At 41.9% G+C, this 22,904-nt stretch overlaps 1 long non-coding RNA gene across 2 annotated transcripts in view; it reads left to right on the top strand.

The window, feature by feature from the left end:
• The window catches only part of LOC142018695 (uncharacterized), a 54,822-nt gene that overhangs the window by 9,338 nt on the left and 22,580 nt on the right, over positions 1-22,904 (top strand). The window contains exons 2-3 of one of the 2 annotated variants that reach the window (XR_012646886.1): positions 9,021-9,097; positions 12,781-12,811. The exons of the other annotated variant lie outside the window; for it this stretch is intronic. This is a non-coding gene — a long non-coding RNA (uncharacterized LOC142018695). Of the gene's footprint in view, positions 1-9,020; positions 9,098-12,780; positions 12,812-22,904 lie in introns of those variants that run through there. 2 annotated transcript variants of the gene reach the window in all.

The raw sequence follows: 22,904 nt of genomic DNA, 5'->3' as shown, positions 1-22,904 counted from the left end.
TAATGACACCCTTTTAGATAACTAACAACTGCTATCATGTTCCCCCTCAATCTTCTTTTTTCCGAACTAAACAAGCCCAATTTTTTCAGTCTTTTTTCGTAGGTCATGTTCTCTAGACCTTTGATCGTTCTTGTTGCTCTTTTCTGGACCCTTTCCAATTTCTCCACATCCTTCTTAAAATGTGGTGCCCAGAACTGGACACAATACTCCAACTGAGGCCTAACCAGTGCAGAGTAAAGTGGAAGAATGACTTCTTATGTCTTGTTCACCACACATCTGTTAATGCATCCCAGAATCATGTTTGCTTTTTTTGCAAGAGCATCACACTGTTGACTCGTATTTAGCTTGTGATCCACTATAACCCCTAGATCCCTTTCTGCCGTACTCTTTCCTAGGCAGTAGCTTCCCATTCTGTAGGTGTGAAACTGATTGTTCCTTCCTAAGTGGAGCCCTTTGCATTTGTCTTTATTAAGTGTCATCCTGTTTACCTCAGAGCATTTCTCCAATTTGTCCAGATCATTTTGAATTTTGACCCTATCCTCCAAAGCAGTTGCAGCCTCTCCTAGCTTGGTATCATCTGCAAGCTTAATAAGTGTACTTTCTATGCCAATATCTAAATCGCTGATGAAGATATTGAACAGAACTGGTTTCAAAACAGACCTCTGTGGAACCCCACTTGTTACACCTTTCCAGCAGGATTGAGAACCATTAATAACTACTCTCTGAATATGGTTATCCAGCCAGTTTTTCGCCCACCTTATAGTAGCCCCATCTAAGTTGTATTTGCCTAGTTTATTTATGAGTATCAAGCGAGACCATGTCAAGTACCTTTCTAAAGTCTAGGTATACCACATCCACCACTTCTCCCTTATCCACAAGGCTCATTATTCTATCAAAGAAAGCTGTCAGATTGGTTTGACATAATTTGTTCTTTACCTGATATTGGACTTCTTGCATAGAAACTAATAATTGGAAAAAACTCCTTGAGCACATATTGAATGTCATTCTTTTTCTGTCTGAACAAGGATTGCCTTTGTTTGTTTCCAGTCAACATATCAGTGACCCTACAACAGAATCTTTCTTGGTATAGTTGGGCTTTTTATCAAGAATGATCCACTTTTATCAAGCTATGTTAAGCATGTTTGTGATTTAGAAGAGATTGGAAAAATGCAAAGTCCATTAACTGCCTATCAGAATACAGAACAAGTTTATTGATCTGTGTAGGACATTTGTGCAAGGAACAATTCTTGAAGAGATATGAAATGTGAAATACTTTTTAAATTATTATTGATGCATCTCCAGACTGTTTTCATAAAGAACAGATGACTTTGATTGTTTGATATGTTAAAATTGCCAGAAGTTCAAAGATTTCAACTGAAGAACAATTGATTTTGTTCAATAGTTTCATTAAAAAAAAGGAAAAGAAATTGCTCCTTGTGTATTATAAATTCTGGAAAGCTTCATATTAAATTTTTAAGTCTGCATTGGTCAAGACAATGACAATGGATCCATTATGGCTGGGAACTACAACGGAGTACAAACAGTCCTACTTGAGCAAAATCCAAACTATATTTTCTCCAGTTTTCAAAGCAATCATGTACTGTGGAACAATCCAGCAATTTGTACAACCTCTTCAGTAGCAGTCCTTGAAAGAGGGAAATTCTGAAGTAGCATCTCTCTGTTTCCCTTCATGGGATATGAACAACGAGATGGCCATCATGACTTGATGGTGTTGAACCAGTTGCACAAAATTCGGAGTCTGTGAAAAAGGCTTTAAGTGAGCTTGGATCTCTCACAGCGCAGGCTTGCACTGGGCTTAAGTAAATTCAGATATAGATGTACAAATATGAATGCCTTTTAATGTCATCCATGTGGATGAAGCTGACGAAAATGATCCATGAAACTCATCTTGTCATTGAAATATGCAATGCTACATTGGATGTTGAGAAGGATAATGTTGAACAACATTCTAAAAATATTCAAAAGATTTGTGATCAATGAGACACAAGTCTTTTTGAGTCCAAATCAGTAGTACAGGTTATTGACGTTTCATCTGAGTTTTCCACCAGATATAGCCTAACATCTCAATCTGATGCAAAAAGACACTGTTTAATCAATGGCTTTTTTTTAAATTATTATGGACTCCATCATATCTGGTCGTACACATTGATTTGAGTCACTGTGAAAAATTTGTACCTTTTTTGGATTTCTTTGGGAGTTTAGACAACTAAGTGATGAAGATCTATATTCAGTGGCCGAACAGTTTCAACAAAAGTACAGTAATGAAATTTCAAGAATTCTTTGTGAGCAGATTGTCTTCCTACACTCCACCAACTTTAGATCGGACTGCAAGCCGGAAGAACTGCTCCAAAAATAGTTGATGCCAATCTGTTGACTGTATTTCCTAATATCGCAATTATATTATGTAATTTTGTCAGTCTCCTTGCATCAGTGGCTTCATGTGAAAGCCTGACTTCACAGTGACCTCACATCTCAACTGTTTGAACTAGAGGGTGTCTAGAAATGGGTGATAAAAATTATTATATTGAAAAGATTAATACTGTTTTGCATAGAAGTGAATCAGTTGCTACATAAAAGATGTACAAAACAATGACTAACAGAAAAGATAAAGTGGGTGCTTTTACCTTCTCTTAGTAGCATCAAGGGATCTATTCTAAACACAACACATGGTTAACATGTTGATTAACTGTTATCAGATGTCCCAGTACAAGATTTCAGCAAGTTTAAAAAATATTACAGCAGCAGCACATCTTCCTGCACTCCATGATGGCCCACTGTGGTGCAATACAGCAATGGGTCTGCCTCATTTTCCCCCTTAGTCCCATAATGGTTTTGTAAAAGGCCTGTGTTCCTGAAGAGTTCCTGAAGCTCTGTTGGGTAGCATTGTCAAGTACACAGAACATGAAAACACCTGCCCCTCTTGGGATATCCTTCTACCCCATTTATTCAAAGACTGCTGACTCTCCAGACTTTCTCCTGGAGGTTTGGATCCACTTCAAGTCTTCTGGACTTCTTTTCTGCTATCCTCCCACAAGCCAGGTTCTTTCCAGGCTGATGCCCTATTTTCAATCTATCTCTAGACCATCCACCTGTGCATTGACCTTTTCCCAGTGCTACCACAGGAGCTTCCTCCTCTCCTGATGCCTTTTCCCATCAGAAACTGCCACAGAAGATAATCTGCCTCAAGTAACTCTCCTCCCAGCTGAGGTCTCCCAGCCCTTCTGGGAAATCACCCAACTTTTTTCCCAATGGGTCTGATAATTGAACTGGGCCACCTAATCCTCAGTTCAGCAGGGTCAGTTGTGAGGGTAGCTGATCTGTTGCAGGTGAGAGTGAGAGCAGTTCCCATCAAAGGGCTAGCCTGTGGCAGACCTTGCTATATATAATAAGAACCATTTAAATTGCATCAAATAGAAAAAAAAATGAGAAATGCAAACTTCATTGTCAACTAAGTGAAATAAGGGCATAAGAAGATGATGAACGTGTGGAGATCCCAATACCCATCTGTGAAATACTTGAGGTCTCATTCAATGACAGGATGTTGGTGTGGACAGACTGCTGCTCTGATCCCATATGGCAGTTCCTACTGTGTGTTCCTGTTCTGCTCTTTTGTTGTTGTTGTTGAGATATTTTTATTTTTTTATTTTTTTGTGACCATGATGTTTGGCACTTGGTGAGGTGTTAAAATCAGGCACTGTATGAAACTGCATAGCTCAAGTTCTTTTCCATCACTTGACTTCTTTTGTCTTGCTGCTTACCTTTGTTTTTAATGCTGTTTGATTTAAGCTGCATATTTTGATATAACTAACATTCTTCTTAATTAGCTATCCTGTACTTTGCAGAAAGCTTTTAATTGCACTAATTTGTGTTACATCTTAAGGGACATTTTCCCCATTCCATTGTCTTATCAGTCAGCATTCTTTTAGAGTTTCTGTTCCTGCAATATTACTGCTTATTTCTATGGAGAACTAATTCATTTTTGTGTCAGTTTCATGACAATGGCACAAATGTATCATCTTTCTAGTTTTTATTGGTTAGGTTTTCCATGTTTGGCAATACCATGTAATGGAATCAATATAATTTTTCAAGCTAAACTGGAATAAGATCAAAATCAGTGTTTGGTTGGTTAGCTGGCCAGGTGGGTGGCCTTGGACATTGGATATTGGAACACTGGATTTCACAGTATTCTGGTTTTGGAGACTAATTCTTGAGCTGCTTCTTCTGTATCTATGGCTTGGATTCTGGGAATAACCTCTGATGCAAGATCTTTATTAATGTATAGAGCATTTGGTTCCCAACAAGGTGAAGTGGTAAATATGGAAATGGAGAAGGCATGTGTTTGAAGGTCATGAACTGAATTAAAAAACAAAGAAAAGAAGTGTTCCATAAGTAGAGAATGTGGAGGAAGGGCTGTTGCTTGAACTTTCAGGAGAGAAGCTGAATGTGAAGAAAGAACTTATGTACTGGGGAGTACACTTAGGGCTTGTCTACACTACCACCTTCCTTTGAAGGAAGGATGGTAATTAGGGTGTTGTGAGTTTACTAATGAAGTGCTGGCGTGCATAGGCAGCACTTCATTAAACAAATTCTGCCCCCCCAACACTGCGGCAACTTTGAATTTTGAGGAGTAAAGGGACTTCGAAGTTGCCTGGCACTTCAAAGTACTGGCAGGTGCACCGCGGCTAGATGTGTGCCGGTACTTCAAAGTTTAAAACTTCAGAGTTGCTGCAGGGGGAGTGTGCATATCAGCTTGTCTAAACCAACTGAGGATCATCTCCAGGGATAGAGAAAGACAGCGAAAACAATCATAAGTGTATTAAAAACTAAGATATAAGAGAGAGTGAGTAAGGATAATGAGAACTGAAAGTTTACATATAAAGCGAACTCATAACACAGTTCCTAGAGACTAAACTTTGCCAGGCTAACCATCTGTCAATAGAACCTTTTTCACATCAAAGATCTTTTTGCAGTATTTCACCAAGTTAGGCTCAGATCCTGTTTTCATGACTGTAAATGCTTTCTGCATGGACAGTGTGCAGTTAGAGGGATGCCTCCTTTCCTTCCACTTGTATCACGAAAGTTCACTGTATCTCCCCAGAGACAGTACAACCAGTGTCTCTTGTTTTTAGCTATGTGCTCCTTTCCTATGGATTTCAAATGTAAATGGGGCTTCTATTGCATTGGCTTTCAATGGTTAATTTGCATTTTCCAGAGATACACATCTTACCTCTTGTCTTGAAGAAACTTGGCTTTTTTTCTTTTGGTTGGTGACTGACATTAAACACATTTTCTGTACAAGACACACACCTCCTTAAATAAAATCAGTACATAAATCATGCAATGATATGAGTATCATTGTGACATCAGTTTTTATCAGGGATCTCATGTTACATCATTTATGGATAAATACTGTGAAAGTGGTATTAAGTATAGTGTGCGTGTGTGTGTGTGTGTGAGAGAGAGAGAGAGAGGGAGAGAGAGAATTGTTACACAACAGTGAACCTAATGCCTGTGAACATGGAGGGATTCTTAGGGCCACACATTCACAAAATTAAAGCTCACTGTTGCAACAGATTGAAAATGTACTTCTTGTGCGATTGGCCTATTCCCATAGTGGAGTTTATAATGATCTATGAGAGGCTAAATTGGAAAGATTATTTCTCAACTTTGTTACTAATTTTTGTAATCCAGATATGAGCCTTGATAGATTTCCTTGTTTTCTCATCTTTGGGATTAATGTGAGCCCATGTTTTCTATGTACTGGCATCAGGATGAAGATGCTTTATTGCGTGCCATTCTTCTTTTCTCATAGTTACAGAAACAGATGTAAATGCTGATCCTTTTTTATGACCCTTTGTGTGATCTGAGACTTGGAAACTGAATATTCTAATGTTTTGGTTTTAAATTTAAGGCCAGGAAAACTAAAATATTTCATTATAATCTAGAACATTTCTGCTTTTGATATTTGATCATGATATAATTCTTTAAACATACAGAATGGCTACAGTGCATTCCTGCATGGGGCAATTAGACACAGCCCCATAATAACAGATGACCTGTAGCTGCACTTTCCAAGGAGGAACCCATGAAAAGGACATGTGTCAGCAAGACACAATTACATCCTTGCTCCTGCCTCATCCCAAGGATAAATAGTGAGCAAATACCCCTTACCAGATGCAAGGAAGGAGTCAAGTTATTCAGCATACAGACTCTGCTCTCACCTGCTGCACCTGTTGTAGATACACAGAGAAGCTGGAGGAACTGACACGAACTTTTAATCACTGTGTCGGTGTATATGATAAGCTCACCAGCTGGACCACAGAGTGCAAATATAACACAATTATAAAGGGCATGTTGTGGCCCCTCCACTGGGGGATGGAGAGAAGCAGTCTACAGCTATTGCTTTCTAATTTAATTTCTTGTTTTGCTCAGGTGGAGGTGATAGGTTCTTTAGTGTGGAAAGTACTGAGTTCAGACCTTGCCAATGTCTGGCAGAAGGAGGATTACATTTTCTTCACAGTCAATAGGTGTAAAATAAGGACAAATAAAACCCCATGATGCTGTTTCAACTACTGTTTTTTCCTGCATTTCTGGATTAGTCTTGGTTTGGTTACAGTGATACTACAAAGCATATTCCACTATACTTAATGCCATGTAGAAATTCACAACTTAAGGCAGTGCAAACCACATTATTAATTCACCCCCTTACATGACAGAACATATTCTATTGTATAAAATACAGCTTCCAGTGTTATCAGCAATACCTGTGCTCAAAGTTTTGGTCTTCCCCCATTTTCTCCCAGAGTCTTGTAGATTTTATCATAAAATTAAGCCTTTCAAATCATATTTATATGGTTTTAACTTGTATTTTAGAAAATATTGTGGAAGCTCCTATGGTACAAATGTGAAGTAATGCACGCTGGAAAACATAATCCCAAGAATACACATGAAATGAAGGGGTTGAAATTAGCTGTTACCTATCAAGAAAGAGATCTTGGAGTCATTGTGTCCTGGAGTCATAGTTCTCTGAAAATATTCACTCCATGTGCAGTGGCAGCCAGAAAAAAGCAGGCAATGTTAGGAATCATTAGTAACAGGATAGACAAGATAGAAGACAGATGCATGGTACACCTACATCTTGAAATCTGTGTGCAGATCCAGTCATCCCATCTTAAGAAAGATATTGGAATTGGAAAAACTACCGAGGTGAGCAACAACGATTAGGGAAATGGAACTTACCCCATATGAAGAGGGATTAATAAGACTCAGACTCTTCAGGTCGGAAAAGAGAAGACTATTGGTGGATATGATAGAATTCTATAAAGTCGTGACTGGTGTGGAGAAAGTAAATAAGGAAGTATTATTTACTTCTGCTAATGCAAGAATTAAAGGTCACCACATGAAATTAATAGGCAGCAGGTTTCAAACAAACAAAAAAAAAGAGTATTTCTTCACACACTGCACAGTCAAACTATGGAACTCCTAGCCAGAGGATGTTTTGAAGGTCAAGACACTAACAGGGTTCAAAAAATAATTAGATATCTTTATGTAGGGTAGTTCCATCAACGGGCCGGTATGGTGTCCGTAGCTTCTGTTTGCCAGAATTTGGGAGTGGGTGACATGGGATGGATCACTTGATGATTATCTGTCCTGGTCATTTACTCTGAAGCATCTGGCATTGGCCTGTGTCGCAAAACAGAGTACTGAGCCATGTGGATCTTTGGTCTGACTCAGTATGGCATTCATATTCTCAGTTCCAATAAGATATGGGTCTGTCAAATTCACATGTATCACTGTCATTGCAATGGAAGTGTGGAGTGAAACTTTTCGTACATTATTGTGTGAAAACAAAAATAAATTGCATGGAAAGCTTGTGTATCTATATGGCTAATGTTTCATAGGGATCTGTTTTTGTCTAATGTACTACAGGTCTGAAAAGATGAGATTCCTGACGACTAAATTAACCTTTTCATTGCTAAATCACCCAGAGTGTAAAATAGGTCTCTGAAAAGTCTGAAAATATTTTAAAAGGAGATGGGCATTAGAGTGGGAGTGCTTATACTCTTACTTTTAAATAAAAGTTTAGGCATATTTTTCTCACTTACTTGTGTGTGTGTATCAAGAGTTACCACTTCTAGTGATTATAGATTTGTTCTCCTGAAGGCAAAAATGTTCAGCTGTTGTAAACTGTGATATATCTTTTGTCTTCAGAATCATCCATCTTGTGTTAAATGTTGCATAAACGCTTTTTCTGCATTTTGCTCTCCCTTATTTAATCCTAAGAGACTTGAGTTTTAGGGAAAACCTAGGATCTGAATTACTTTGACTATGTGTTTTGTAAACATGCCATATAGGAAGTTATAACACCAAGCATAAAGAGGGATGAAGCACAGCTGTTTTGTTTTCTTCCTTTTTCTAATTAAAATTAGAAAAATGATGGTAAGAAGCCAATATAAACATCCTCTGCTCTGTCCAGTGATCCCCATGTTAATCTGATATATATTTGAACAGCATGTGTGTTATACAGTCTGTCAGAGAAGTGATAGGGTTGTTGGACACTTAAAAGAGTTTCCTGACATGTTAAAGAAGTTTAATATTCCCGTTCATTGGTAACTTTCTAGCTGTTCAGTTGCTGTAGTGCAGTGAAATGATCCAGCTATCATCAAAGGCTGAAACTCAGCACATGACAGAAAATTACAATAGCTAGTGATTCACATTTTAATAAGCAAAGCAGGAACAGCAATCCCTTCAAGAAGAGCAGATAGTTCTGATTGTTGTGTTTACACCCTGTGCAGTACTTAATGTTTTCAAAGTAGATTGTTTTTCTCTCCCTATTGAAACATTATTTTTCATCTGAAGTGTTTATGAATCAGATCACATAAATAGCCAATTATATTGAAATGAATTGTGACTTGTTAATTATTTTTTCACATGTACGGAAATATTTTCATAATTTCAAAATAAATATTTCCCTAATCTTGTTTGTATATTTTTAACAGTTGAAGAATCAGAGACCAGAGACCAGAGATACTTGGTGCAAGTGGCAGTAGGGTTTTAGGCACTGAATATAATAAAGGTAATTGACTTACAATATAATTAAAAAGTTAGTATTTACTTAAAAGAATATTTATTCATAGACTCATAACTGCTACTTTGAAAAATCTAAAGTAATGTTAGTATTAAATACAGGCATGGACAGAATTATCCCTTGGAATGTTAAGACAGCGAAAGGATAGTCAGTGAACCTCATGGCATAAGCTTGCGTATTTACTGTTCTCCTCTTTAATGAAAGTCTTTTCCAAAACATATTTATCTGCTATAGCCAGCCTCTTGGCGGTGTAAATCAGCCTAGCTACATCTGGCCACATAGGTAATATTTTATGATTGATGGGAAATGACTGATCAGACTGGATATTTCTGGAATCTTATTTTGAAGTATAAAATTCTCAGAAACTGAGGATCTGCCCCAGAGTGTCTATTCTCAGCATATAGCCACCTGCCATTTGCAGTGATAGGTTCAGGAAAAGCCACCACTGTCCCTGTCTCTGATCCTGTAATAAGCACAGCTCGTTCAGACCTATCTAGGTCTACAGTACTTAATTCTGACTTGGTCCATTACAGTTAAGGGGTCAAATTTTGCTAACAGGCCATGTCTACACGAGCAAGGTCTTTCAGAAAAATCAGGCCCTTTTTCAAAAGATCACGCAGAGTGTCCATGCACGAAATGCAGACTTTTGATCTGATATTGAAAGAATGCCGCTCTTCTTCCAGAAGCCCTCTTCTGCTTCTGGATCAGGATGAGCACCTCCTTCTGAAAGCTTCTTTCAGAAAAATGCATGTGTAGATGCTCTGTGGGCCCTTTTTTTGAAGGAGCCGTCCTCATGGCAGTGGATCTTTCGATCACTGGCCAATTCGATCGAAAGGGAGAGGGGTCTGTGGGCAGGGCATTGGAGTGCAGGAAGTCTGAGGGATGCAGGCTCTGAGAGGGATTTAAGGTGCAGCTGCAAAGGCAGGCTGGGAGACGGGCTCAGCCTCACTGTGCTGCTGACCGGATTTCTATTGGCCCATTCAGGGTCCCTTTTTGACTAGATGTTCTGGTCAAAAAACAGATATGAGGCAACCTTAATTTTGTAGGAACACCCTGATATGCTCTTGTATCTTGCTCTTGCTGGGATTTATTAAATTAAGGCATTTAACCTGTGAAACTCATTGAGCAGTTTCTGGAGACAGCACTCTGGATTTGAGATGCTTAGATAAATTTCAAGTAGCTGGAGCTGCAAGAGAAGCGGAGGGAGAGCAGTGATTTATCACTAGTGATGAGATAAGATTATCTTCTAACTAGACACCTCCTCCACGTAGCTTTCTGTTATTGCCTTGGGTGGACTGTATGTGAACACCTCACTTTCTGGGTCCTTGGTGCACATGCTAAGTATATACAAAAGGGAACCAACCTTCTTTTCTTTCCCCTTGAATAAAGTAATTGACTTAATCACTACACCAAGGATCCCATTTCCCTCCCTCAATTTTGAGTTCTGTTGTGTTCTCACCAAGGTGGTATGCTGACCTATATTTGTTCTAATGACAGAGGGATCAAAATTACATTATTCGGACTTAACCTGTACCTGAAGCTCTGCTGCTTAGTGTCCTGCCAAGATACTAAACAAAATGTGGAGAAGAATTCAGATGAAATGCTGGAATATTTGGCAGGGCTGTGCTGGATTTCTAGGTCCTTCATTTGTGTTGCATGATTTTACTTTTTCATTCCTTTAAGAGAATTTGAACAATTTTTTTCTTCACACTGAATATCAGAAATTAACAGAAAAAATACAGTTCTGAGATGAGGATGGTGAATTTTAGTTTGGTCCTCATTATTGCCCTTTTACTTTTTCATATTAATTGAAGTGCTTAAAATTTACTAGCCAACCATTTATGTCAAGTAGTTTATTAGCTTGACTTTTTTGCTACAAAGCAAACTTTGGTTTGTCTAGTCTACTATAAAACTCTCAATTCAGATTTCACGCTATATTATTTATATAAGCTATCCAATTAGGGACAGAAATAATACCAAGACTTATTTAACCACCCAAAACAACATGAAATTTCAATTTGTATATATTCAAAATGAATAACTCACAGTTTGCAGTCCAAGAATTATTTAGCTGAAGAATTACATGAATTATTACATGAATTATTTGAGTAGTTTAATTTCCTGAATTACAATTTGTAAAATTTCACTCTCTCTTCAGGCTATAGTGAATGAAAAAGTATGCAGTTAATTATAGTTATGAATTAATTGAGCATCAGTTATCATTTTAAGAGTTACTGAACATAGTGTATGTCTTTCTGCCTGTCATTCAAATACACCTAGATGCTTTTCACAGAATCTCACATACTGCATATGAATTTCACTGATGTGCAACACTTGTATATTGTTAGTCCATGTAAGGCCATAATGTCTAATAGCCTGTTGATTTTGAAGCTCTGTCTCTCTAATCTGTTGCCTGTGATTACTAACTCTGGAGGGCTTTTTATTTTCAGTCTTGGCAGAAAGACCAGAGCTAAGAGGAAAAATCAGTACCTTCTTATGTTTACTTTTACACTCTAAAATTTTGGTAGGTCTGTGTTTTATTTTGTTTCAGAACCCCTGAGGGTCCCAGTGTTTTCACCAGTGTCCTTTATATTATTATTTTGAAGATTCCATTTTGCTGCTCCCCTCCATAGAGCATTGTGTGTTTCCTTTATTATTTTGCTTTTCTTGTTCATCTTTTGCATGCCGTGTCTTCTTTGATTTTTGTTACATGACAAAACCCTTTCTACTCCCAGAGCTACCTGACATCATTTTGTTTTTTTCTTTTGTGGTCAGTGACTAGTTATTTATTTACTGGTCTGAAATTTTGTCTGACTCCATTGTGTGATGCACCAAGACTGAAGAAGAAATAATGCCCAACTCCCCTTAATTATTGTCTTTTGGGATAAACTGGTGAATGATATTCTTGAGCGTGCCAATTTCCATGTTAGAAGGCTATTCACTTTTTTTTGTACGTCACTAGAGGTCAAGTCAGGCCCTACAACACTAATCTTGGTGTTTCTTGTCTACCCAACAAATAACATATATATGAAATCCAGTAGCCAGTTCCAAACTGACAAATCAAGTCAAACCTCTAAGGGGGAGAAAACAGAGGGCCCAAGCTTCTTAGCAAACACTAGGAAATCTTTAACTATCTTCTTCTCCTGTACCATACTGTAATTTTGTAAATTTGTTTCACCCCTGTTTGTATGTAATCCTATTAAGTCAATTGAACTGTTCATAATACATAAAAGTTAGCATGCTGTAATCAGGTAAAACATACAGCAAAGGGTAAAGGGCTCCCTATCTGTCATAAGATCTAGCAGGCAACTTAAATTAAAAAAAAAGAGTGTCTATTTTTGAGCTGAGAAAGAAAGCCAAGGAAAAAAATCTGGGAGCTGCAGTCTACTTTGCCAGGAAATTGACATATTTTTGTTTTGGAATTATAAATGTGCACTAAATACAGAGCTTGAAACAGGCATAGGGCACTGGTTGTTTTCTGCACTCGTGAGTTACACAACAGTGTAAGCTAATGGGCTAAGATTTTATTGGACTGGGACCTTAGACTTTAGTTTTCCCAAACTTTGTACATACTTGTGTGTAATGATGTGGAAATAAAGCTTTCTTTTCCTTTTAAATTTCCCTCTTTTTTAAAGTAAAGACAGATTTTGCTTGACCTTACATTCATGTAGATGCTGACACAAGGTAGGACAGCTATGTGTACCCTATGCAACCATGGAAAGAGCAGTATTGGGATGAAGAATCTGGCTCAACCTGCAAGGCAGTGGAGAATAAGCCTGCAGTGACTGGATAATTAACATCTGCTAGTGTTTCCTAATTGTGAATATCTCTTAGTTGTTGATTAGCCAGTTTGAAAGCATATGTTGAGAAATCCATCAAGCACTTTATTTTTAATAAAAAAAAATTGGCCTGTGACATAGTTTGTTCCATGTTGTATTGCAAATACTTCTGGCAGATTCACTTTCCATGCTGAGCTGGGAATTGCAAAAACAAACGCTGGATACATGTGCCATGTTTCTGATGGGAGCTGTTGCTTGATCTATTGATTGATTGATTAGAATTTCCCATGTTGACTTTGTGGTTTGGCAGGGGGCTGTCTCAAGGTCAGACAGAGAATTATTCTCAGTTAAAAAACACCAACGTGCACATGGGCCCACCGATGTGGGGGTGGGGGCGGGGGAACTGTAGAAGCCCGTGCTATGATAGCGCCCCCCACGGGGTGGCACAGGCTACCACAGCTTGCCCACGGTCCTAGCGGAACTTGGGCTTAGTCTCCCTTAAGGGACCGGCTGGCGGTTGGCCCCAGCTGGGGAGGCTGCCTCTGGCCCGGACGGGGCAGCACTGAAGGCTCGTCCTTTCCTCAGAGCAAGGCAGCAGGCAGCCCGCAAGTAGTTCGGATGGCCTCAGCACTTGCGGCAGGGTGGGGCAACAGGTAAGTCTGCAGTTACACAGTGTTTGGGGGAAAAGCCCAGCCCTCAGTTCACGGCGGGGCAGCAGTTACACAGAGTTTGGGGGAAAAGCCCAGCCCTCAGTTCACGGCGGGGCAGCAGTTACACAGAGCTTGGGAGAAAGCCCAGCCCTTAGTTCAGGGCGGGGCAGCAGGTACACAGAGTTGGCTGTTTCCTACGCGGGGTTGGCTTTAGCACGGCAAGGGTTTACCCTGCCAAGGAGGGGGTAGGGGGTCGCAGGCCCTCCCACTCCACTGCTACCTGGCCCGGGGCCCTATGGATCGCTTACACCCGACCGTGGCAGTGGGGATCCAGGCCACAACACACCATCGTGGGTTCCGGTGAAGCGTTCCCCGGGCCACTTCCTACGTCCACCTCCATCTGGGTGGGGTCCCAGTCAGCCTGGTTGGTGGGTCCTGGCAGGTAGGTCCCCTCGAAGTCACCTGCCTTTGGGGTTCCAGCCAGTCTGACATCTCCACGTTGTTGGGGTAGTCTGGCGGCGGCAGCACGGTGGGTCCAAGGCAATTGGGGGCCTCTGCACTGCAGGGGTCCGGCCGAACTCCAGAGTCGGCTGCTTCCAGGGCCTCTGGGTGGCTAGGCCCAGGCTGTCTGTCTGGGCCGGGTGGTCCCTCTGGGGAGGGGGCCCTCCACCGGCGTGGGAGTCCTGGTAAATCTGGGAAGGCCGGATAGGTCCCCTGGGGCATCTGTATCTGTAGCTGCCCAGGCTGATCTGGCCAGCTGGGGGGTAGCTCTCGCTGACAGGCTGGGCGGCAGAGGAGCCCGAGCAGGAGCCTCCTCCCAGCACAGCGGCCCAGCAGGTAATGGGCCCCTGCCCCCTCTGGCTTTAGGCCCCGCCTTCTGAGGGGTGGGGCACCGGTGTTCTTGCTCAGGCCCGCCCACGAGGGCCTCTGAGCAGCCTCCTCCACCTCTGAGTCTGGGGAAGGCCACAGTGGCTCGCTACAGGGACAAAGAGGAAGTTGCCCTGGAGCCCAGCATTTCAAAGGGGTCTGGCGCTCCAGCCACTGATGCTGACATAGCAGCGATGTCAGCTGGAGCTCTGGGCCCTTTTGAAACGCCACGGAGTGCTGTGTTGCTGCTCCACCATGACTCTGAGGGAGTGTGTGGGAAGCCCAGGGCTGACTGCCCTAAGTCCCACCCCTTTTGCCCTTGGCCCTCCCTGTGATGGCTGTTGGCCTCACTGTGTGCATGGGGGAGACTCTCACAGTTCGGAAATTTGCAATACTTTTATTTGCACAATTAGCAAAATCACAAACGCTCTGATCCAGCTAAGTCAATAAAAACAACGAAGAATAGTTAAGATATTAGGCATCCACATCAGTTGTGTATTCACCCCGGCCCTTGTGGAAAAGTCCATGATGTTCGTCATTCTTATCCTCACCATCCTCTTCATTAACAGTGGTCCTCATCCTGGCATCTCCTAAGGTGCACAGGCTGGGATGAAACTTTTATAATATTCTATGCTGATAACCACACTGCCTAATGTATATTCATTTGAGAAATTAACCCATTTTCCTTAGCTGTGATTGCTCACTCTACCTGTGTTGGGGTGCCCTTCTCCTGCGGGTGACTAAGTCTTTTACCTCCAGTTTATTAGCATGTAGGGCAATTAGTTACCCTAGCATTCGTGGGGACTGGTGGTATCCATGAATGTTCCTAACTGAAATGATCAAAAGCTGGTAACAACTGGCATCTTGTGGCAACTTGTCAGGAGTGACACTTGTTGTACGTGCTACAGTATGATCAAGGGTTCTTCCTTGTAAGGCATTTTTGGGCCTTATGCTTTGAATGGTTTAGGTAAGCAATTGCCTTACAGGTCTTGAGGCTTTTTGGTTTATTGTGTCACTGTCTTAACTTATACCTGTGCCATACTTATTAAATATCTATAACCATAGGGTACAGAACCTGCACAGGGATCTCCTGATCTTGCCTAAATTCACCTAATATTCAGGGGAAGACTGCATGCATTTCCCTATTTAATGGAAGAGACAATGGGTACTTCTTTGAAGGCTTCCTCATGTATAGATTTTTCCTTTTTTGTCATTGAATTGCTGCTTTCTCAGCTCCCTGAGGCTCCTATTCTCTGTCTTTCAATGCTCATTCCAGTACCTTGGTTGGTTAGGATCTGGTTTTATTCATTGATCCATTTCTACCTCTTCCAAAGAAGAAAAATTTCTTTTCAAAACAGCATGTTGTATTTTGCGGATGAATTCCTACTGTTGGCTTGGAAATGAGCAGATAGCAGTGCTGATATTTTAACAGAATTCTTCCTCCTCAATGTCACCATGGAAAATCCATAGAGATTTGACCACATTGCAAATTGAGTGTTACTCAGATCAGTATCTGGCAAGGCGCCTATGACAATATTAACTGTATATTCACATCACCAGACCTTTTGGCACCCATGTGATCATCAGCTGTGTAGCAGTGTCCCATGGCACAAGCTTCAGAATTTGCTGCTCTTCCATTCTTATGAATCCATAGTGAGAAGGCTGCCAAAACTGAATTGATGTGGGTGGAAGCAGTTGCTGGGTTCGACTTCAGATATCGTTCTTTCTGATCTCATTCTATCACTTGATGTGAAGCAATTGATGGAGACATGAGAACTGAAACCATCAGTTGGCTGTTCTTCAGCCTCACTCTGTGCCCATGTTTCGCTTCCATACAATAGAGCTGTATAACTGTGGCTGTATATATATATCCATAGCTTTGTGCCAAGCCTGATGTCACAAGGCACTGAAAAAGAGTGCCGAAGGAACTGAAATATGGCAACAGGTGCGTTACATGAGCATCTACATCTTTCGAATATTCTCCAGTCCTGTCTTGACTCGGCCCTAGTATTTAAAAGCTGCCACCTACTTGATATTTTATCAGGGCTAGTTACTATTGAGCTGGCTGTAATCAGCTGGAGGCTGTTTACTGGGAATGGCTAAGTATTTAGTTTTATCTGGCTCAAGATCCAAACACCAGTGTGTGTTGCTTCTTTCCTAACTAAGTTGGCCATCAGCTGCAACAGTTCACCAACCCAAGCTAACAAGACATTGTTATCAGTGTATTCAAGATTTTGAGGCAGAATGGTGTTTAGCTTAGTGCCACCAACTGCTGCCTCAAGCATATCCATCAACCAACGGTGAATTGAAAACAGAATTAATGTGGGGATCCTGTTCATGGCAATGGTCTTGACACTCAGCAATCAGGTCAGGCAGAATAATTATCTGAACAAAGCATGACATAGCTGAGTCTGGAAGACTACATGGTGGCTATACCTTTCTAGCCCTTGATCATCCCAGAACAGTTTTGAATCTAGAAAACCTGTGTAGTGTGACCTGCATGAGTTTTGGTGGAACTGGAAGAAGGGTGCAAATGTTTTATATTCCACTTGTGTTTGATTCCTTCTTCTTGTTTTTCCAGAGAGGATGGAAGAGGTGGCCTAGGGTTGTCTTCTGCAGCTTTTATTCTCAAGAATTTAGGGCCAAATCATCAGCTAGTGTTGAAACATAGCTATACTGAGGAACTGGACCGCCCAGCTCCAATGAATATATAAATGAAATTTCCTTTAATTAATGTCCTGAAAAAACTTAGAAAATCCCCAGTGCTGTAAAATAAATGGACACACCTTTGCTTAGCTCATGATGCCTTTGGATTCTAAAGTCATGATGCGTGAATCTCAGAAAGGTTGGGTTGAAAGCTGAATTTCCAGAAGCTCATTAAGAGTCTTACTGGATGGATAAATCAGACAGGACACCATCTGAATGAGCTTTTGTGAGAGATTTTCATTGATTCTTGGTTTCACTGGGGGAAAAAATAACACAGGTGTAATTCATATCCTGCTTCACTCAGTTGTACCAATACTAACAAACAGGCTTTGTGCGTGGGAGCCATGCCCTTGGACCAAGAAGGGAGGGATAGCTCAGTGGTTTTAGTATTGGCTTGCTAAACCCAGGGTTGTGAGCTCAGCCCTTGGGGGTGCAGTCAGGGATTTTGGGGCAAATAGATTAAAAAAAATCTGCTGGGATGGTGATGGATCCTGCTGTGAGGGTAGGGGACTGGATTCCATGATCTCTGAAGGTCCCTTCCAGTTCAGTGAGGTAGGTCTATCTTTGTATTTAAGCAATGCAGCAGTCATATAGCCCTCTCAAGGTCATATTCCAACCTTTCAGAATACACTGCTGGCACAAAAGGTTGTAGCCATTGGATGTACGTACCTGAAGATCTAGTGGCCACACTCTACCACTTCCCAGAGGGCTGTGCACAGCTTGCCATTCAAGGAATGTGCATGGAGGCCCAACGAAAGGGGGAGGAAAGGAGGCAGTTGCCCATCGTTGGCTGGAACTCTGGGCTCCTCTGAAGTGCTGCTGCATTGCTGCACATGGCTGCAAGGGAGCTGGGGAGGGAGGGCCAGTGCCACGGTCTGGCAGACGCTGAAGGATGACTGTCCTAGGCCCTGCCCCTTCTGGGGCACAGAGCTGCCTCCCCCACACCTTGCTCAGGGTTTCATAGTGGCTGTCAGCCCTGCTGCATGCATAGGTCCAAGCTCCGTACTGTACATGGAATATGAAGCACCACGTAGACTCAGTCGACAGCTATTCTTCCCCTGTCGTCCTATGTAAGCAGAACTTTTAATGCCGTATCTGGAAGTGCCGAGGCTGTTGAAAAAGAGCGCTTCATTGTCACGTATCCACTTCTGTGAGAGAGCAGAAGTCAGATGCACAGTGGCACCAGCAGCTGCTGTGGGCCCAGGAGCAAGGTGGGAGAAGGGGTGGGGCCAAGGCAGAAGGGGTGGGGCTTAGGGCACTCAGCCTTGGGCTCCCCCACGCTGCATGTGGAGCAGTCGCAGAGCGCTCTGTGGCATTTCAAAGGGGCCCGGAGTGCCAGCTGCTGCCACTATTATTGTGGTGGCTCTGGGCCCCTTTAAATGCAGGGCCCCAGGCGTAACTGCAGCTTTCCACTCCCCACCGCCCGTCAGAGGGCCTGCAGTCGCACTAAGGAACTGATGTTCTGAGAAAGAAATGGTTTGCTCATTTGTGATTTTGCATGTTTCATTATGTTAGAATCTTTAAGCAGGCGCTGGTTAGGTATGTGGTGCAGGCTGACCAGTGATGCATAAAACACACATTCAAATGACAGTACGATTACAGTGATTCCTTGATATCATGACATCCTTGCATACATATTGAGCTTTCCCATTCATAGGTGGAGCAATTGTCCCAGGTTCTGGGGTCAGGGGGGCTGTGCCTCAGGGACATGCAGAGAAGGGAGAGGCTGGTACCAGAATCAGAGATTGGTCCCACACTTCATCCCCACAGAATTTACTTCGTTATTTTGCCTGCAGTCCCGCCAGGCTTGATCCATTCTGTTGCAGTTTGTTCTTCTTCCGGCTGCTGTGGTTGCCTGCCGGCTGCCGCAGGTTCTCTAGAGCTCCTCCACCTCACTAGTGCCACTCCAGCAGACAGCCTGCCCTGACCTGCCCCGCCCCAACCTTCCAGGCTTCTGTCTTGGAAGGACAGATCCTTCCCCTTTCCGACAGGGGGTTCCTCCACCAGTCCAGGGTGACTATTTATCACAGATGAGTGCCAGCAGACAGTCTCCATCAGGGCCCCTCATCCATAGCCCAAAACCAGTGTTCCCCAGTGCTCCACACCTTCTGCTTCCACTGCCCTTTCTCCCCTCTCCCAGCACTGGATGTGCGGAGAGTCGTTGCAACGAGGCTGCAGGCCACGGGGCCCAGCCCTTATCACCCCCAGACTCAGGGTCCTCCTTGCCTTGTCAGATCTCTAGCAGCATGATCCAGCCTTGGGGTTCCTTTCCCCATGGTATTAGGACCCACAGCTCCACCACCACCCACCAGGGCTGGCAAATTACAGAAAAACATCACAGTTCCTACCACTTTATGAGTTTTACAACTCAACTTTTCCAAGTGCCTTAAAATCTGAATGGTTACTCTGATTGTTGGAAGTCTGCCTCCTGGAGATACAGAGTAGCACTAGGGATCCAGAGGACCCCTGAATTACATGCCGCTGCCCAAACCTGTGTTCCCATCTCCCCTGCCCCCAGTCTGTTAAAAAGAGAATGAGGTATCATGTCTGGAGGAAATAACAGAGATTTCGTTGAGAGAGATGGTGTAAATTCGTCCTGCCGTCACTTAACGTAAGTCACAACCCCATTAGACAGAAGGAATCTTGCAAGAGGTGCCTGGAGGGTGCAACATTTAGTGAGTCGCGTGCTGACAATTCGATTTTGGAGAGAATGTAATCTGTTTGGGAGAGAATGAACTAGGCAAGCGACTGCTTCCTGGGCAGGGACCAGTATTTGGTGTCAGAGGCATGGAGAAATTAGAGGCAGAATGGTGTGGGGCAAGGAGATTGTGGGAAGGGAAGTAAGTGGGGAGGGGAGACAGATGGGAGTTTCAGGTGAAGAAGACAGCACCACCCAGCTCTTCCAGTGCACCCTAGACCTGTGCATTCCTCGTGCCTGTACTCTGCTCCAACTCCAGGGCCAGTGTGCCCACCTTTGCACTGCAACATGCCATTACCCCCAGCTAGTATACAATGGCTAGCACTGGCAAGCAGAGAGACAAATGGAAAAAACAGAGTATTGCTACGAATTCATCCCTGAGGGGGCAAGTCTTCCCCTTCAGCTTCTTAAATCGCTCAGTGGTGCCTTCCCAAACAGCAATAGCATATAGGATTATGTTGACAATCCCAGTCCAAATGGCTTCAGAGAAGTAATATTTTTCCAGATTAAAGGTTGTTAAGAACTACCTACAGCCTTGAGAGAGGGTGGGTGGCCTTGACATTCTGTCCTTTCAGAAGGAAATAGCATCAAACCAGGACTACCATGATCTGTTAGCGGAGTTTGCTGCAAGGCAGTTCCAGAAGATAGATTTCAGAATGAAAGTGGCATGACACGCATCATGATCAGTTAGCTTTTTTTATAATTACATGAACACTGTAATTATAAAATAGTAACAGAGAGGGAGCCGTGCTAGTCTATACACTATCAAAACAAAAAGCAGTCAAGTAGCACTTTAAAGACTAGCAAAATAGTTTATTAGGTGAGTTTTCGTGGGACAGACCCACTTCTTCAGACCATAGCCATACCACAACAGACTCAATATTGAGTCTGTTCTGGTCTGGCTATGGTCTGAAGAAGTGGGTCTGTCCCATGAAAGCTCACCTAATAAACTATTTTGCTAGTCTTTAAAGTGCTACTTGACTGCTTTTTGTAATTATAAAAAAGAGCTACAGGATAACAGCATTAGAAGTATGTAGCTGGGCATTATCAATATAACCAGCAGTTGCCCTTGAAGTTCACTGTAACCATAAACAACGAGAAGTCCTGTGGCACCTTGTAGACTAACAGATATTTTGGAGCATAAGCTTTTGTGGGCAAAGATCCACTTCGTCAGATGCCCACAAAGCTTATGCTCCAAAATATCTGTTAGTCAAGAAGGTGCCACAGGACTTCTTCCTGTTTTTGAAGAGACAGATTAACTCGGCTACCTCTCTGATACTGTAACCATATTTCATCTGTACAAAAAATGTTAAGGTGAGTCCTGATACACTTGCCATGTTCCCCTCTCCTCCCTAGGGACAACCTTACATACATATATTATTGACTATTATTTAAATAACTTAAACATTAATGGGTCAGAAATGTTCAGGATCAGCATTCAAAGGGAACCAAGAGTAACAAATTCTGGACACCTAGGGCAGGGGTTGGTAACCAAAATAGCAAGAAGAGACTTTTTTATTTATTTTTTTTGAATTTCACAAAAAACTCAATAATTCAAGAACCACAATGCAAGTGAATAAGTCACGATCAAAACACAGATACAGTATCATATCCCACAATGCACTGCCCATATTAAAGGGGGAGTTATCCAAAATTTGGAGATCACATGTTATTTGCTGTGTAGATATGAGTTGTACATTGTTGGGCTTTTAGACATTCACAGTTTATCAAAAATAATCAAGAAGTTTTTTGTTTTTTTTTTACTTTGCAGTTATAGCACTGGGAGCCACAAAGAAGTCCTTAAAGAGCCCATGGGGCTCCAGAGCCACAGGTTGCAGATCTCTGATCTAGAGGGAGATACAACCCTAGAAATTGTGCCCCCAGTTTCCATCAAAAATCACACACTGGCTCAGACCTTTCTTGGTTTTTGTTTGTTGTTGTTTTTGTTAACCATTTCCATAGATTTTAGAATTAAATACACTGTAGAGGAAATTCTGCCTAGATTCCAAATGACAATGTACTCTCCATGTGCTCAGCTCATAGCCTAGCTCAGTCAGTCACTCATTCATGTATATCAGCTTCCTTGTTGAACTGCTGATCAAAAAATGCCGTAAAAGTCGACTGAGCCTTTCTTGCTTTACCCACACTTACAAAGAAAAAGTTTTTAAAATGAAAGAACATTTGCATCCAATGAGTATGTTTAATGGAAGAGTGTGGAGATGAGATTCTTTGGACCAGTGGTAGAAGGAAGTTAGATAAAGGCAATCAAAGGTGTTTATCTAAACTGGAGAAATGCACCCAGCCATAGGTTTTTGTATGATTACACTGACATGGATTTAAGTATTAGGATACTGTATATGATTTTTTTTTCAGAATAACTGCATCTAGTAGTTTAAATGGAAAAAATCCTGTCCATGCAATACAGATGGTGCAATGCTTTAGCCAAACAAATGTGAGTCCACATAGACCCTTCCAGACAGCCACCACACCCAAACTCTCCTAAGGATTTAGACAGCAGTTACTGAGAAAATACAAGACTCTAATTTACTCTTTAATTTCAATGTGTTTTACGCCCTACAGGCTCCCTAGGCAGCTAGTTGGCTGAGTGTATAGAGGATAAATCATCATGCACATGTGCAATTCCAAAACAAACCCAACCAAAATATGTTTAAAATGGTTGTGTGAAGGATCTAGGTTTTTTGAAATAGTTAACAAAAATGCCTGGGTATTTTTTAACTTGCTTCTACAGAGATGATGGATGTGATTCTCCATTCCAGCTATGTATTAGAGAAAGTATAATGGAGTGATATCTATCTATGGCACTTAGCCACCATTAAGGTAGTATCTGAACGCACCTCACAAGCTTTAATACGCACACACATCCTGGGGAGGTAGGTGTGTAACTTCCACAGATTTCCAAGAGACTTAGGTGCTTTTGAGGGTCTGGGACAAATAGATCATGGGTAAAATTTCACAAATACTTAAAGGAACTTTGGAAACAATGGGATTTAGGATCTTAAGTCCCTAAGGATGAGATTCACAAAGGGTACTTGGATTGAGCATTGCAGCACCTAACTTTCAGGTGCCCTGAGATA

This window comes from Carettochelys insculpta, chromosome 10, assembly GCF_033958435.1.
Source record: "Carettochelys insculpta isolate YL-2023 chromosome 10, ASM3395843v1, whole genome shotgun sequence".
NCBI lineage: Eukaryota > Metazoa > Chordata > Testudines > Carettochelyidae > Carettochelys > Carettochelys insculpta.
This window is presented reverse-complemented; position numbering and strand designations above follow the sequence as displayed.